The sequence below is a fragment of the Neolamprologus multifasciatus genome, chromosome 12 (genome assembly GCF_963576455.1).
Source record: "Neolamprologus multifasciatus chromosome 12, fNeoMul1.2, whole genome shotgun sequence".
Lineage (NCBI taxonomy): Eukaryota > Metazoa > Chordata > Actinopteri > Cichliformes > Cichlidae > Neolamprologus > Neolamprologus multifasciatus.
In genome coordinates this window covers 15586869-15604296 of record NC_140450.1, presented here as the reverse complement: position 1 = coordinate 15604296, position 17428 = coordinate 15586869, and the positions used below count along the sequence as shown (strand labels likewise).

The window sequence follows — 17428 nt, the reverse complement described above, 5'->3', positions numbered from 1 at the left end:
ACCACTGTAACATAAATTGAGCATAAGACTTCCAAGATATCTAAGAAAGAATGTTTGTTTGTTTGTTTTTAAAAACTAGAATATCTTTCAAGTAAAGCAAAGCAAAAGACCATTTGATGGAAAGTTACAAATATCTAGACAAAATTACTTAGGTTGAGCCTGAATAATTTCACCAACTAAAAAAGCAGATAAAAAGAAGGTAGATTTAACCTCCTAGGACCTGGCGTCCACATATGTGGACTTCACATTTTGGGTTATTTAGACCAAAATACTCAATTTTGCTCTACATGGGCCCGATATCCACTTACGAGGACATTATACTGCTACTGTTCTATCAAGATTTTAAACGAATATCCTAATATGTGGCTCTTATTTTTCTTAAAAACAAAAATAAGGTAAAAAAAATAGGTAATTCCTTGTTTTTACATTCATTGGGCCCCAATATGCCCAAATATCAAAGAGAAATTAAAAATGCATGTCGTGGAAGAGTTCAGGTCTTAGGAGGTTAAACAAAGAGCACAACAAGAGAAAAGAAAGAGCAACAGAGAATTTTAAAAAAGAGAGTTAAAACAGCAGTGACATCTACAAGCTGTATGATAAGAATGAGATCCATGCCAGTATGGTCGCTTTCATTCTGGTACAGATAAAAGTGGATAGACAGAGCATAGATGAGCTAAAGATAAGCAGATGACAACAAGGATCAGAGAACAAGAAGTGAATCATGTCCTGACAGAAACAGATGGAATCACAAGACACAAAATAGATGAAGAATATTTTAAAAGCGATTGTAATGGTGGAAGAAGGGATCGGGAGATAAAGGTACAATTCAAAAAGTAACCTGCAGAAAATCGGAGGGATAGGAAAGAGAGTGTCTAGGGATGGGGTAGAATAAAAGAGAGATGCACATCATGTAGATACAGTGAGGTAACAACACCAAAGTGAGATAAAGAGGATAAAAATAAATGAAAAAAAAGCTGTCTTATCCGTATAAATTATAACAGCTGATATGCATTCTTTAGTCTTATTAAGACTATATTTGGCATTTTGGGTGGACCTGTTTCTTTTGGTTTTTTTCTGTGTGTGTGTGTGTGTGTGTGTGTGTGTGTGTGTGTGTGTGTGTGTGTGTGTGTGTGTGTGTGTGTGTGAGTGTGTGTGTGTTCTTCTGTTCTTCTGATATTAACTGTCATGCCCTGTGAAACTTCTTAGCAAACTGTTAAGGGGTCTGCTGTGCAGCAAAAGATACAAGTTAATAATCTTTAAACCAAATTTAATTTAAAGTTCTTAATGATGGATCTCAAAATATAAATGATGACAGATTTAGCTCAGTAAAGATGCAAAGTTAGTACAAAATTAGAGTCAGGTTTTTATTAAGTTAACTTTTGGGATGTTCTTTGAATAAAGTGTAAACAGATAACAAAACACTGAGTCTGCAAAGGGGAATGAGGTGGAAATAAACATATTAGATAAATAATAGATTAATGAAACAGTTCAAAGATGAAACACTGCACCAGTATTCATGATGTTTGGAACAAGCATTTATAAAAAAATTTCATTTCTATGAAGTTTATTCAATACTCTCATTTAGATAACCTTGGGATAAACTGTGTGCGCACAGTATATGACACAAAATATTAATTACAAAAAGCTGGAGAGTCCTATTCTAAGCACGTGTGGTCTTTGAACCTGTTGGAAATGCTGCTGAGATGTATTCACATCTGCTGTCATGAAAGAAAGTACACCCTCTTTCATTTCTAGGTTTTTACATGCCAGGACTATATATTCCTTACCAGGTCATAAAATGAATTTGTAATTAGTCAAGTGCATTTGATTAGCAACACCTGGCTGCTACTTACGTTTCAATTCCTATGGTAGCAATAAGGGTGTACATTGGTTTTCACACATTGCTTCTGCATTTGGACTTTTTTGTCATATCATGTTTTGTAATTCATCTGAGGTTGTTTCTAGGTTGTTTTTTTTTTTAAAATTAACCTGATAAATGAAACCTTAGAATTTAAAGAGGCTATACTTTCTCTTCACCATGACTGTATGCATTTCATGTATTTGTATAGATCTCAATATTATGACCAATATATTTCCAAAATGTTGATTTGAGTGACATTCAAAACTGTGTATTGTTCCCGTGGAAGTGCTTTGCTGAATAAAATTCGTCAGGCCTGGAGGAGTTTTGACTGCCGATGCGCACAGCACACAGCTGCAGCCCACAGGTCTCTTTGTAACAGTTTGCGCTTTTTATAAAAAGCGCAAGTGTGATTTTTGGGTCATGGAAAAAACTCTATTGGCACAGTTACTGAGTCACTGTGTTCTTTCTGAACGCTTAAAACCCACAGACGGAGGCATACTCACCAAGCTATGAAAGGCGACACCTTTTTTTTAAAAAAAAAACCTTTGTATTGTTTTTTTGGTTTTTTTTAGTTAATTAATTAATTAATTTTTTTTTTTTACAATTTTTTCAGCAATATGGGGAACAGAAAAAGAACAAAACAACAAAAAGGGCATCCAGGCTGATCAGTGAACACCCCAAATGTCATTGAAATACAGCTGGTATATGTATAATCTCTTGCTTCTTCTCCCCTTTTTCTAAGGCATCAATGTTGCTTGTGCAAGCGCTTCAATAAATAAGGCATATAGGACCCGACTAAGAGGCCACCTCTGCTGACAGCTTCCTTGAATGGGCCCTCTATTGGTCATACCTTTATTTATTTTTATTCTTGATTCATTAAAAACAAATAGTTGCAATGTCAGAAAAAGATGTCTGTGAAGGTTCTCAGTCATCCAGGTATCCTGTATATCCCATCAAATGGAGTCGAAGGCCTTTTCTGCATCTAAGCTAAAAACAATGGCCTTTTGACTTGACTGATTTTTGCTCATAGCATCTATAAGTTTAAGGCTTGCCTTACACTGTCATGAATTTGTTTAGTTTTGAGGAAACCTGTCTTATCATCATCTATAATATCGGGAATTACATTTTATCCTTACCTGTCTTCAGTATTACTAAGATTATGGCCTGTCTCCAAGACACTATCTGCCTTTAAGTATAAAGTGAAAGCATTTTCATAGTAGGGGTGATACTGTGATACTTTGCAATATTCTGCATTCATCCATGCCCAAAGTCCCAAGGCTAGACCTTCTTAAAAGCTAAGAAGCACACATTCTTAAAGCACCATTCACACTTATCTGTAAAATTCAGTAGTTATATTGAATTTATAATTCATATTCCAATCCCCCACACTTTACAGTGCAAGTAAAAGTAATTCCGCCTGTCTTTATTGCCCATAAATCACTCAGATATTTACAGCAGCCTGACACATTGCCTTGTTGACATCTGTTTAGTTTCTGTTATTTATCTCTACTGCAAGAGAATTCACTTTCATTTGCCTGCTTCCCTAAACAAGCTTTGAATGATTCTTAACCTGACTTTATCAGTAGCAGAATTCTTTTAAAGATAAGAGGTTAAGCTATCTACAGTATGACTTTTCTGTTTTGTTCAAGCTCATATACACTTGCAGCTGCCTTTAATTAAGATCACATTTCAGCCTTGACGGTTGAATAAGTGGGCTGTCTGTTCCCCGGGCATAAATAGCAGGCTAACATGTAATCACTGAGAACACAGAATCTGCGCAAATGCATCAACACTCCTATTTAACATCCATTTTGCACTCTGAAGTCATATTGATTCACCAACAAGGTTGCATGTTATTTTAATTAGTGTTATTCACTCACTGATTAGACATCAAATTAACATTTACAGACTATAAAATCAACACTGCTTTATAAAAATCAGGATTCTGTGGCAAAATGCGAGTAAAATAGACTGTCGATATCAGAAATTACACTGTATTAGTCTGACTTAGTTAGGCTGCAGTGGACATTGTTCATCAAACAATGACCAAAATCAAAACCTTTTCAATTAGACAGTATTCCAAATATTTTTACATGACATTACAGATTTGAAAAGCTCAAGTTGGCTGATTTGGTTTATTTGACAATAAGTTAAAACTGATAATAGGCTCTCCTATTTTAGGGGAGAGGAAAAATAAGTGAAAAAGAATTTAAAAGAAAAAGAGAAACCAGAGTTACTAAAGGAATTGAGCTGTTTTAGCCGTTGGTGACAGAAAAGAAAGAAAAAGAATGGTAATTTGTTTTTTAAATATGAGAGACTAGCAAATTGAACTAGTGCAAAGATGTGTCAAATAGGATTAAAATGAACTCAAAAAGAGCTGTTGGTGATCTTGTAATCCTCCACTGCAGTTTTACAGCTAGAATAACTGGCTTACGCTTTCAGGGCAGCAACAGTGCATCTTTACCTAAGACGTTTTGCTGATCTTCTTCTGTACAGTTAAAGGATAGGTAATCCTTCTGGCCAAAGCTCTCAGTAGAGGTGCTGTAGCAACAACTGCACCAACAGTTTAATCATACTGGTCCACTGAGAAAAACGAGACTTCTGCTGCCCAGCAACATTTTCACTCCAAAGTGAAAGCAAAACAGAGATGGAGTTTGGAGGGGAAGGTTCTTTATCTGAACATTACCTGCTCTTCTGTTCAGATTGTTCAAAGCAAACAAAGACAGATTGACTCAGACTGTTATTGTACTTGTGGCCAGCAGACTAACAGCAGCAATGTGATTTTTTTTTTCTTCTAGCTCGAGCTAAAGACTGCACTCAAACCAGTTCCAACTTAGTCCTAAATATGTTAATAAAACACTGGAAGGTGCTCTGGCGTATTCCGCTTTGGCGATGCATTCAAACTATTTCCATTAACTATTAAAGAATCTAGCATCCAATTTTACAATCCAAATTGAATTGTTGCAATTGTTTAACAGAATGGAAACTTTTGATGCATTTAAATTTGTCATTATACGAAAACACTTGTTTAAAAGGCAAGCAGTTGGCTGTGGCTCTCTTGGTTCACCAGTGATTGATTCCTATTAGAAAGGCTGGGATTGTTAATTATTGGAGTAAAACAGGTACAGAATTATTTTGATTATGATTTTTTATGTGGCACAGTTAACATGCAGAACTACGTGGTGTGTGCTATTATCAAATATGGGGCAAAAGTAATATTTTAATGCCTTTTTTTTGTCTTCCTCTAGATGCCCTTTTTTTTGGTTGTTTTTTGTGATGTTAATGGTTTTAGTTGACGTTAAAGGCATTGGAAGTCTTTTTAGTACTTCCAATTCCTTGGAAGTACTAAAAAGACTAAAGTACAACATTTTACACGCTAGATCTGACTCATTACTTTTCAAAGCCTGCATGGATTACAGATGTGTCCTGTGCTTCTTACATTTAGCTGAGAACAGCCACCATTTATTCTAAAAATATTGACTTATTTCAATGGCAGCTTTGATCATGAAGAGCTTTTATGATTTTGTGATTTTATTTTAATTATTTTATTTTATTAATTGTGAGTACTCATAGTACCCCCAAAGCGTAATGTTCTAGATGTGGAATAGAATATATGTATAATACATAGTCCATTGTTTTAGTGAAAGAGTTTAAATTCAACAGCTAGTATGCCTCATACAGAACTGGGTATTGAGGTAAATATATATTTATAATAACTTTCAGTTATCAGTGTGCATTTTAGAGGACACTGCTATGTTTTTATTTGAGACTGCAATTTATTAACAGGTCAAGGTTTTAAATATTAAATCTTTTAATCTGCAAATATACAAAATGAATGATTAAAAAAATCAACATAATTAGTATAACTTGTCAAAGGAACTTTAAATGTGAAATAATATCAAGCTGACTAAAACTGTAATATCAAAACTATAAGAACACCGTGCTAAACATGGAGAATTGTTAGCCTGATAAAACTTACACATTACCACTTTTTGGGAAACTTCTGTTCTCTGTTTTTATATTCTTGGGCTTTCTGTACTTAACTTCTTCTCTGCCCCAGGCCTATTATCTGTCTCTTACACACAGTGAAGCAGAGAAAACCATATAGAAAAAGACTGAAGCAGAAATAATACAAATATGCTAAAGATCAACTCCTGCCAACTTCAGAGTGTTGAAGTCAGATATTAGGAGGAAGACCAAGAAATTGGTGCTCATGAGGGCATTAAGTCATTTTTTTTCCCTTCATAAACTGTCTAAGTACAATTGATGAGTCAAATGCATATCAAAAAAGTATGAAGCATATTTTAACAGCTTTTGGTATTTGGGAAGTACAATATTTATAGACTAAAACTTACCTTAGAACCAAAGGACATATCAAAACTGAAGTTTGAAACGAACTCAGTGAAGACAGAAAGCTCATTACTGTTCAGTCCAAGAGAGAATTGGGTTGTCACATGAAGAAAACAGTCATCACCCAGCTAACCAATCAAAGGTATTAAGAGTTTTGCATTAACAAGTCATTTAAAAGATGTATAAAACAATTCACCAAATTTCCTCTTCAAATGGATGTGACAGTGCTGGAACAGTGGAGAATCTCCCATCTGACTGTTCAAGTCCCAGATTACCCAGCTGGGGAGTCTAAACATAAGTGACTGAAATTAAAATACTAAAACAAGAGCCGTCCTCTTTTCTCTCTCATTTGAAATTTATTGATAGATCTCAATACCAAAGAGACCATGGTCTCCACATTCAATTTTAATATTGATAATGCTCTAGCAAAATGTGCACTTTTGTTGCTGTAGCTTTCAAAAATTCCAATTAAATCAGATTTGTTGCTTGGTTGCATTATTGCATTGTCCTGCTTAAAGGCAGGTATAGGAATGTAGGCTTCCATGTGCAGTGTACAAAAACTTGAGGGTTTACAGGGAACAAAATCCACATCCTTCTGACTGATAAAGATGGCATTACTACTGTAATAATAATGTGTTTTGTCTATTTTCGGAACTGGATAAAAAAATCTTGCAGTGATCGGGGTCCTTTGGGAACAACAGTTCACAGATAGAACTAAAAAAGAAAAGGAAAAAAGAAACACTTGGTCCATAGTTCCAAAATAGTACATTTTGTGTAATTTACCAAGTCTGGAAAAAAAAAACCCAAACAAACAACAACAACTTTACCACAGCCCCACCCCCCCACCCCCATCGCTGTATGTCCCCCCCCCCCCCCCCCCCCCCCACACACACACACACATATTATACATTGTGTTAACAGAAACTGGAAAAGATTAGATTCTCAGATTCATGACTCATAAAATTGAGCTCATAGTACCCCTGAAAAGAAGTGCTGTGACTCTGTATGTGTAATGGAATTACTGCATTTCTTGACATTTGGTCTCTTCTTGTGTCAGCAAACAAGCTCTGCGGGTTATAATCGGAGTGTCATGAGATGATGAGTCTGTGACTTAAATATTGTCTTATTACACAGAAGCTCTGCCAGTGTTTTCTTTGGATTCATAAATGTACAAACTGATTTATTTTTGATGTATTGTATATTGAATAACCTTTGTTTCCTTGTGATTGTGGCTTGAAACAAGCTTCTTGTTTTAGTTCAGGTATCATTTTGCATCTGTTCACAAACTTTAATTAAAGACCACCTGCAGCTCTGCTCGCCTTCATTTCCAATGATGGTTTTTCAGTTTTAATCCACAGACGTTGCAAAAGTGCTATGAGGTTTCCCACTCTTTGTGGGTATAAACGTAAATCTAATATTCATAAACCCAGGTCCATTGTGCTATAAATTTAATACACCTCTGCCTACCACCTTAACGATAGCAAAGTCTTCTTCCTGGTTTGTAATGCTGGCATTTTAATTTGCCCGTTGTAAATCCCTAATCACAAGCCAACGTTTCATTGTAATTGCCGTGAACAAGTGGGACTCTGCAGGCAAAGTGAATAACACAGGCCCGTGTTCATTTTATGCCATGCAATATGGCATAAGACCGATGGTTTTGAAATGAGCAGCAGTTAAACATGACAATAACTGAGGCATAATTATGACTCCACATTAAAAGTCTTTACAGTAGATGTACTGTAGTATTAATCTGTAACACAAAAGTCAAGCTAATTTATAGAGACCGAAGACAAGGATTAAAAGTACCAGAAAGCGTCATGCAGTCATCAAATCTTGTATCTGTAATCTTTGTTTATCTGAGCAACTTAACAGATTTACATTCAGCTGCAAAGTACAATATGGCTAATAGCAGAGCCAGTGGCTCTTAATGAAAGCAATCATCTTGGTCGAGCCAGGCAGGGTATTATGGCAGTATTTAATTCACAGCTTCTCCGTGGTTTGTAAGCTATTAAAACAAATGGGATTTCCATTTTTCTTTTTTTGCATGACAACACCCCTTTTAAGCTTAAGCCAAATAACATATCTGTGATATCATGACTGCCCCCTCATGCTCCCCCCTTCTCATCCACATCCATATGAGCAGACTCCATACATATCTTAGACATTCTTAAACACCAAAGGCGGTGCTCATAAAGTTTAATGTAAGCTCTAACAAGATGTCAAGGTCACGCTGCTGTAATATTATAGGAAGCAAGGCTCTCTCACAATGGGAAGTAATGAAGTTCTATTGGTCATACTTGAGGGGGCTCATTGTTCGGCTCAGGGAGGGAACATTAATGGAATGGATTATTCACGACAGCCTGTTGAAAGGTTTATCACTCAGTCAAACGGGGATATATATTGTCTGCCATACCCCCTGTTGGTGCACCATCTTTGTACATAAACGCATGGAGCATAAAGAGAATGCTGGGGACTTTTTCTTTACCTCGGAGGGGGTTGACTTCAGTATTTCCTGGATGTTCCATAAAATTGAATTACATAGGTGTGTATAAGCCACACTGCACTTTAGTAATATTGCATCAAATCTTGTAGCAAGGTTGAAAACTAATCTAAAAACTAATGAAAACGAATCACTTTATTGAATTTACCAAAACAGATTAGCCTTCAAATTATGTTAACTCGAAACAGAGTAAATAAAAAATCAGGGGGAAAAAACCCTCAATAATCTTTGCAGCACATCACACTAGAAAATGCTCTTTATATCATATTTCAACTCTGACTGGTACTTGTGAAAGCAGTGGTCTGTACATCTCTCTTGGAGATTAGAAGGCTTAGGTTGCAAGCTCCGATTCTTCCTGCGTTCTTCTTCTCACTTGTTCTTGCTTTTTCTCTCTGATTATTTTGATCAATAATCCTAATGGATGAACCACCATTTGGTGTGAGAGAGGGGAAAAAAAATGTCTTGAGAGCAGAGGGGGTGAGACAGGGGAAAAAGATTGAGCAGGAGAGAAAGTCAGAGTGTGAAAGCAGCAAAGAGCTTAAGAGCCTTGAACACATGTTATTTGACACAGAAGGTTGTGTAGCAAGTCCCACAGGTGTTCTTGAGAGTGTTGGCGGTTCTGTTTTGACTCCTCACCCCTGAACTCCCTATCATTTTTGTACATCTTATTCCTCCTTTCTTTCTGTGCTTTTCTTTTCTTCCTGTGCTCTTGCTCCGTCCAGCTTTATCTCCATTCCTTACCACCAACCTCCTAATTAGAGATGACACAATACCACTTTTTTATGTCCGATACCAATATCATAAATTTGAATATCTGCCGATACCGATATGAATCCGATATAGTGTGTGTTTTTTTTAAATATCTTGCTGCTTTTTGTATAAGTTCATACTCAAGTTTCAAAAAACAAACAAACACTAAAGCTATTTTGTTATACCTGTATGCAAAAAATATACCGCACCCAAAATATTTCATAGCTCAGCAATACTGATCAATCTAATAAACTTAAACCTACTCCATCCTCCCTATTCTGGTATTTTAAAGAGTAAGCAACCTAAATAATAGGGTTCTAAAACTCCCAGCAAAAAGATAAATCGACGTACTCAACTTTAATTTGATGCAGTGTGGGGAAAAAATGCACAGAACTCAATTATTTTTCAAGAATAATTAAATAGATTCAGCATCTTTCTTCAACAGAATTGCAGACTGCACAGATGGAAAAAGTACTATAGCTTACTAGGGTATATTAGACTTAACAGTTACTATATACAGTAATGGACTTCTATACATTTTTCATCAGATTAAAACTTTGGGTGTAAGATTCAGATAATTATTTATTAAAAGCTACACATTTTAAATGATACATAAAGTATGTCTTTGTGCCCCCTTTTCCCTGTTCATGCCCTATCGGCCCCCTTGGCTAAACCTTGCTAGATCCGCCCCTGCACAGTTACCAGCCGTCAGCTATGTAGAAAAGGATCCTGGTCTAGAAAGTAATATTAAATAAACAACAGCTTATCAAGCTTAAACGTGCTGCTGTTGTTCAGCCGCTGGTTTCCTCTTTCTGGCGCGAAGTGTGCAATAAACAAACAAGAGAGACGGACTCGTGACAGAAAAGCCGATCAGCTGATCATTGATGAGTTTCATGATTGAAGTAGCAGCAGGAGAGGGAGGGAGAGAGAGGCAGTCGCTCCATATATCGGTTGTTAAGCTTAACGTGGGAATGCTTTACAAACATTCAGACATGGACTTACACACTTGCTTTACTTCTCTCGGGGATAACTTTGTCGGAGATGAAATGCCGGGTTGGTAGCGAAGCTTCAAATGTTTTGTGAGGTGCTTTTTAATGGATTGGATTACATTTTTTATTTCTCTCCAATATCCGATCCAGTAATTTAGGTCAGTATCGGACCGATACCGATATGTAATATCGGATCGGTCCATCTCTACTCCTAATATCCATTTACGTTTTTCATTTTCTCTTATAGAACACAGATGATCTACAGTCCTGTTATAAATCACGCAACAGGACTGATTTATGAAAAATTGGGCATATTTTATGTTGCAGCACTACCACATCTAAAGCGATGTACTAATCTGCTGTTCATGGTCATATAGACATTCACAACTGCACTTTGCTGCTGTTGTGTACCGGCTTCTGCTCGTTTCTAGACCATCCTGATTGACTACCCCTCTCAAAAAAGCGATCTAAGCAGCTGGAGTTGGGGGCTCCTGTGCTCTCAGAGCTGTATGCCTGAGATGATCAAATTATGGATATTCTTTCCAATGCTATTATATACAGCTCCAGAGAGAAAGAAAGAAAAACTCTGACAGTGTTTAGAGCAGTCTGAAGAAGAGTGCTCAACACATAAGACTTGCAAATACATTATCACTTACTTCAGACTTGGAAAAACTTTTTTGTGAATGTTTTCAAAATGATCAGCGCCACCAAGGATGTTCGCATTTAACATCATCGTAGTAAGGTGCTTGTACCTGCTTTCAAGTTGCAAGATTTCACAGTCAGATTATTATTTAATTCATTTAAAGTATAATTTGTTTTTCTTAAACATTTTTTAGATTATTCTTGTGTAACACTTTATTAGAAGTGAGTGACTTTTTTTGTCTTTTCATGCGTGTTAACCACCTGAAGGCCACAGCAAAACTGGCAGTTTGATAGAGATCATGTAATTACTTGCCACAGTACAGACACATTGAACTGACACCATCGATGCTTCTCTAGTGTGAATGTTTTTTTTTTCCCTGTGATTGCCCAGTGGACAGCCAAAGATAACCTTCGTCTCAGCCTAATTTCAACCTAAAGATGATGAGCTCTATTTTGGTTGGCCTGATTAGTAGTTTGCATTTATCTGGGGCTCCCATGACCCAATCTGATATCTAGGGCTGCGCCTACATGCACATCCGTTTGTGCACGAGTGCATTTGTGTTAGCCTCCCCACTGAGAGATTTATGTAATGTTTTTTTACACCAAGGACAAAGTGTGAATGTGTATGGAAAGAGTGTGTCTATACAGATTTGTAAGTCTGTGCATGGAAATTACTGATCTCACTTGTGTGTAACGTGAGAGACTGCCATAATCCAGCATCAGATAGATAGAAAATATCTAATGAGTCAACTCTTGCTCTCTCTTTCTTGTTTCTGAGTCAGTTGAGGTCAGTGCAATGATTGCTGCAGTTAGATTTTTCATGTGAAGGTTTTCTCATTGATACCAAGGAACAAATTAATGCTTTGGCAGTGAGGAGCACAATTACCACAGCTGCCATCCATTCTGTATCATTTTTGCTAAAACTATTATTAGTTATAAAACAAAAGAGAGGAAAAAGTGTAGTTTCAAATCTTATATTTGTGTGTTCTGTTTTTATAAATCACATCTTAGTGATGCTGTGTCAACCCAGATAGCCCCACAACAACCAGAACTTGAAAGAACTACAGGTAAATCTCTGCCCAAAAGGTGGTAGGTCCCCTAGGGACAGTTATTTAACTACCTCAACGAACTTGCCCCCAGTAGTAAGTCCTTTGCCCTTTGTTCCCAAACTCTGTTTCCACAACAGAAACTTTGTCAACAGGATTGAGGAGATACGTGAAATATTACTTCCACCACCTTATTGTATTTTTTGTTAAAGTGAATATAACCTGATCCCAACTACAGACAGTGTAAGATGGAAGCTACTGTCCCCTCCCAAGTCGCCTGATGGTTTGCCAGACTGGCTTTGAGGCTAATCAAAAGTCTTGTTCCATGGCCTCACCAAACTCTTCCCACACTGGAGTTTTTGCTTTAACTACTGCCAGAGGTGCACTGTGCTTTTCCTGCCAGAACCTGTCAGCTATCTCAAAGCTCAAGAGAACTTTTTCTTCATCTTAACCACTTCCTTCACTTTCCTTCAGTGTATCTCATCTGGTACACTCATCTACCCCCATCAGAGACACCAACTGCCTTGTGGCTACAACAATGTACAGTCCCATCAGCAAGTGAGGTGTGGGACGTAGTCTTCTTGGACTAAATGTCCCCAGACTCCCTGGTATGTTTTAATAGTTCTGCCAGAAATGGGATTTGAAGACCTTGAATTGATACCAGACACTATGGATTCAAGTAAATGGTATAAATACTGTGTAATATTGTGTATCTCTCACTTAGTTTAGTCAGTAGACTGCTGATTCAACAGTTGTCTAGGGTAGGAGCTGGGTATTTGCTGGGTGCTGTATTGAGGCATTTAATGGTTTTCAATTTAATGGAAAAAGGTGCATAAGCAACAGTAATCACCACAGTCTTGAGAGGACTGTCAAGTAAAGTCCATTTAAGAACTTGTGGACTGAAGCTGGTGCCAGTGCATCAAGAGCCATCACTCAGGGATTTCGGGAAAGGGGCGACAGCTGTCACGTTCCTGATAGCCAGCCACTTCGGAATCAGAGATCAAAGTACACTGCATGAGTAGGGAACAATGCATAAATACATTAAGCATTTCATTTGGTTGTACACCAGACTGACACAGAGAACAAAAAAAATTTAACAAGTTGAACCCACCTATTTTTAAGCAATCTGTTATGGATTGTAACACATTTCAGCATCATGTTTCTATAACACTCACACGTAACCTTAGTTGTCAACATTGTTATTTGGCTACTATTGAATTTTTTTTTTATTATATTCACCATTTTAATTGCATTCCAGAGCAGGTTGTACCAAACTTCATGTACCCATGTGATTCAGGTTTGTCTGGCTACAAAGAGGTTCTCTGATCAGTTCAACTATCTTTCCATTAAAAGTTTGGACATTGAATTATGATTATGGCGGAAGAATTTTTGTTTTGTGTTTTAATTTGTAGCCAACAATCAACATGAATAATTGCTCTATTCTCTAGATATCTGCTTAAAGTTCAGGTTAACATCCACCCTTACCTTCTGTCTGTCTGGTTGGTGTCATTTAAGGTCAGTGTTAGGTTGTGTTTTAATAATAATAATCACCAATAAAACACAATTATTTTCAAAATTCGTCTACTAATGTTACTCACTGACCTAAACATTGCAAAAATCAATCGCAGAGAATTGTAAAAGCAAATATTTTAAGCTCCACATATCGAGGAACTCCATTAAGCTGAACTGTAGCCTGAAGGCTGTGGGGGTCTATTGTCATTGACATAGCTCACATTGTGCTGTTTACACAGGGTAATAGTTTGAGACAAAGTAGAGATAAGGATTAACAAATGAAGATCAAATCAAGTCATGAAGCCGAAATATCAGACAGCAATATATAGGTAAAGGACTTGCTGACATAGACACACAGAAAAAGTAAGCGCGATAAACAGAACAGAGATAAGGAAAAGATTTAGGCTTCAAGAAGGAGATCAACAAAGTGAGGAAAAAGAGAAAAACTGATTTGCAGATCAAGCTCAGGGAGTGTTTTAGCTCGTGCTGGCAGCTCTTCCTGATGCAGCAGTATTAAGAGTTCAACTTTTCCCCTTTACCTGAATAAGTGACGAGAGTAGAACGATGTGTGTTGAAGGGCCACTGAAAGCATAATTGCATTAAAGGAAGACGCAAATATGTGAAGACAGAAAGTAGGGGTGGGGAATAGAGAATGGTAGAGCACAAGTTTTCAAGACTTTTTGAAATTCAAATTCTAAAAGTGGGAAAAGGCCAAAAGGATGAGATGCTATTAGGGTTGTTCCCTGGCTCTGGATAGGCCTTTGTGGGGTAGATGCAAAAACAATCAAGACTGGTCCATGTAAAATAGGCAATGAGTCTTTGCTGTCTGTTATTTCTGAACATTTGATAACCTAAATTGTCTAATATAATTTGATCACAAGTCTCCTATTTATTTGGCAAAAAATCATGTATGCAGGAAAAACTGTGTGTTCTAGGAAATAAAGGGAGGATAGGTACAGTGCAAAGAGCGGAAAGGAAGGAGACTTGAGAACTACACCACTTGCTTCCCTGCATAATGCATGCAGGGTGATTTGGTGCATGTAAACAGTCTCTGAATGTTTTATAAGATCAGGTTGACCAAGTAATACCACGTGGGAGAAACAAAAATTGGTCAGAGTGGACAAAGCAGAAGACATGGCTGTGAAGGTAAAAACCTGGGGAAAAATGATATATTTTATTGAACGTGCGCTTTAGTGCATTTGTTTGTGTGCTCGCAGTGTTAGAGGGAGAAGGAGAGAAAGGGGGTACTGAGATGTTGTGGTTAAGCTCTTTGTATGGATGGAGGCACTCCCTATCTCCAGGAAAAAAACGTCCTTTTCACAGTACAGCAAGCAAGTGAACTGTGGGATTATACAAAGCCATCGACAGAACAAGTTTCCACTTCAAAGAAATTATGGCTTTTAAAAGTTTCATAAAGCTGCCTTAGATTGTCTGAAGGACAGGGAGATAGTGTTGATAGCTGTGGGATTGCGGTGTGTGCCGGGTGCACTTGTGCCCCTCTAACTTTTCCTGAAATGTCCTTAAACTTACAAACTTACACATTAGGCGAATAGACTGAAGTGGAAATAATGAATGAAATTACAGTTGAATTGAGTATTCAGAGTCATTCTGTCACTTTAGTTGTCTCTTTTTTTGTGTTTTTCATAATTATGGACCGGTCTCATTCCGCTGCATTTGACCTCAGTGGTTGAATGGACTCTAATGAGTGATCATAACTCCCCAGTTCTCTTTGAATAATCTAACCTTATTTTTTTCTTAACATATCCTGATATCTTGGCCAAAAAGATATTCAACACACTGGTGTATTACTATAGGTCTTCAAAAATCATTCAAGCCCTCTGCCTTAAAAACTGTCAAATATATGAAATATAAATAAATCATTTGGTCACTTGCTCATATAGATGCCCAAAACAACAGGCACAGAAAGTAAGTGGTTAAGCGAGGGAGTCATAGCGAGAGAGTACCTCTTTAGTCTTCTTTACTTTATGGGAAAAAAATGTCTTTAATATTGCCGCATTATAACGGTTTAACTTTGAAACTGCAGTGCACCCTTTTAAAAAACTGCTAGCAGGATGAAGACATTTAAATTTTTTACAAGAAGCGGCACCAGACTTGGTTTTGTTTCATCACAATTTCAAACCTCATTACTCATCAGGGCCTTTGCTGCAGAGAACTGGAGCTCGGCAGTATCTCCTAAAGCTGCAGAAGCCCTTGGTTCAGTGATTCGGTGGTTCCTCGCAGAAATCCCCACAGAAAGAGAGAAAAGTGTTCACCTGTAATGCTTCTTATTATACTTGTGGTTTACTTTCATTATTGAGCACATAAATCACAGTCCACACCCCTCATGTGTTGAGGGGTGTGGACTCACCACCACTCCCTTGTGACAGGACACAGACATGCATCATGCTGACACAAGGACTGGCACAATAAGGGTTGATGTCAAATAGATCTACTGTATAATGACATAGTTAAAGGAATTAATGTTGGACCAACATAAACAGCAGTCCTAGACTCCATTGTTAGTGAATAACAGTGCTATTTACTTGTGGTTCATAATTTAGTCTCTCAAATCCCTTGACTAGCATCACATTTGAAAAGGGGTTCTGAAATTCTCCATTACTGCCATTACTTACAATTTTTGATGCTGCATTGATTATTGAACTCTCTATCTTTTTATCCAGAGCTGTTGTGAAATCAATTTTACATCAAGAACACTTGCAGCATAAAGGTTTCTAAATCAAAGCCTTAAACTTCTAAGGGGGAAAGTCTTAGGAGGGGAAATTGAATGAAATATGCTCTCTCCTCTGCCGCAGTGGTGCCCTAGAGTAAGGCACTTAACCCTCAGCAGTTCTAGTGGAATAGCTCAGCTGCCCACAGAAGACTGCTGTGGGTTGATCCTATGCTTGAATGTGTGCAAATGTAACCAGCGCTGAAAAAGGTAGCTGCTGCAGAAGATCAGTACTAAATGGGGGTGTTAGCATCTGAAAAGCACTTCATGGTGCCATGTCAACTTTTGACTTTCTTTATACAAACTGGTCAAATGAGACTCCATGTGAGGCTCCCATGATCCATTACAGGAACTGTGTGTGTGTGTGTTTTGATGAAATCATTCATCAGTGCACGAATGAACACTGTAGGGCGGATCTTTCTGGAGTTAAATCTGCATCATACATAACCATTTTTTAATCAGAAGAAGAATCAGAAAATGTTAAACGCTTCTGCCTGCACCCTGAAATGCTGCATGGGAAGGGAAGCTCTGTGAAAAGGGGGGATAAGAAAATCCAGCTCAACCAGGCAATCATACTTTGCATGATTTTGCCAGAAATAGGTCAGGTATGAATAACATAGTTGAAGAATGCATGATCATTCCACAAAGAAGCCAAATTCAGTTCAGCATTCTGTTCCACACGTATTTGTTCTGTAATCACCTCTGGTGAAGCAGCTGCAGCTAACTAAGGGGAGGTTTAACACTACTGGAGTTCAAACCACTAGGCCCCAACCATTTTATTTTTAATTATATATTTATTAAAGCAATAAGAAAAGAACAAACTGAGAGGCAAGAAAACAAGAAAAAAAGTTAATGGGAAGATACGATGCACGGTGTACTCAGCAACACAGGTGCAGTATGTGGAGAAAAGAGGAGAGCTTTCTCCTTACATTCCTCTAACAGATGCTGTTATAACATATGACTAGTCATGCAAAGAAACATAAATATGTCTTAAGTTTTCTTCTGGGGTTACTTCCTAATCCAAAAAAAGGTAAATAGAGTTGTTGGTGA

General features: G+C 37.4%; 1 protein-coding gene and 1 long non-coding RNA gene across 4 annotated transcripts in view; both read left to right on the top strand.

The window, feature by feature from the left end:
• Positions 1-17428, top strand: part of grid2 (glutamate receptor, ionotropic, delta 2) — a 532677-nt gene that overhangs the window by 39356 nt on the left and 475893 nt on the right. The window lies entirely within an intron of this gene.
• Positions 7059-17428, top strand: part of LOC146506667 (uncharacterized) — a 41678-nt gene continuing 31308 nt past the window's right edge. Inside the window, exon 1 of the long non-coding RNA XR_014877278.1 lies at positions 7059-17428. This exon is cut by the window's right edge and continues 22440 nt beyond it. This is a non-coding gene — a long non-coding RNA (uncharacterized LOC146506667).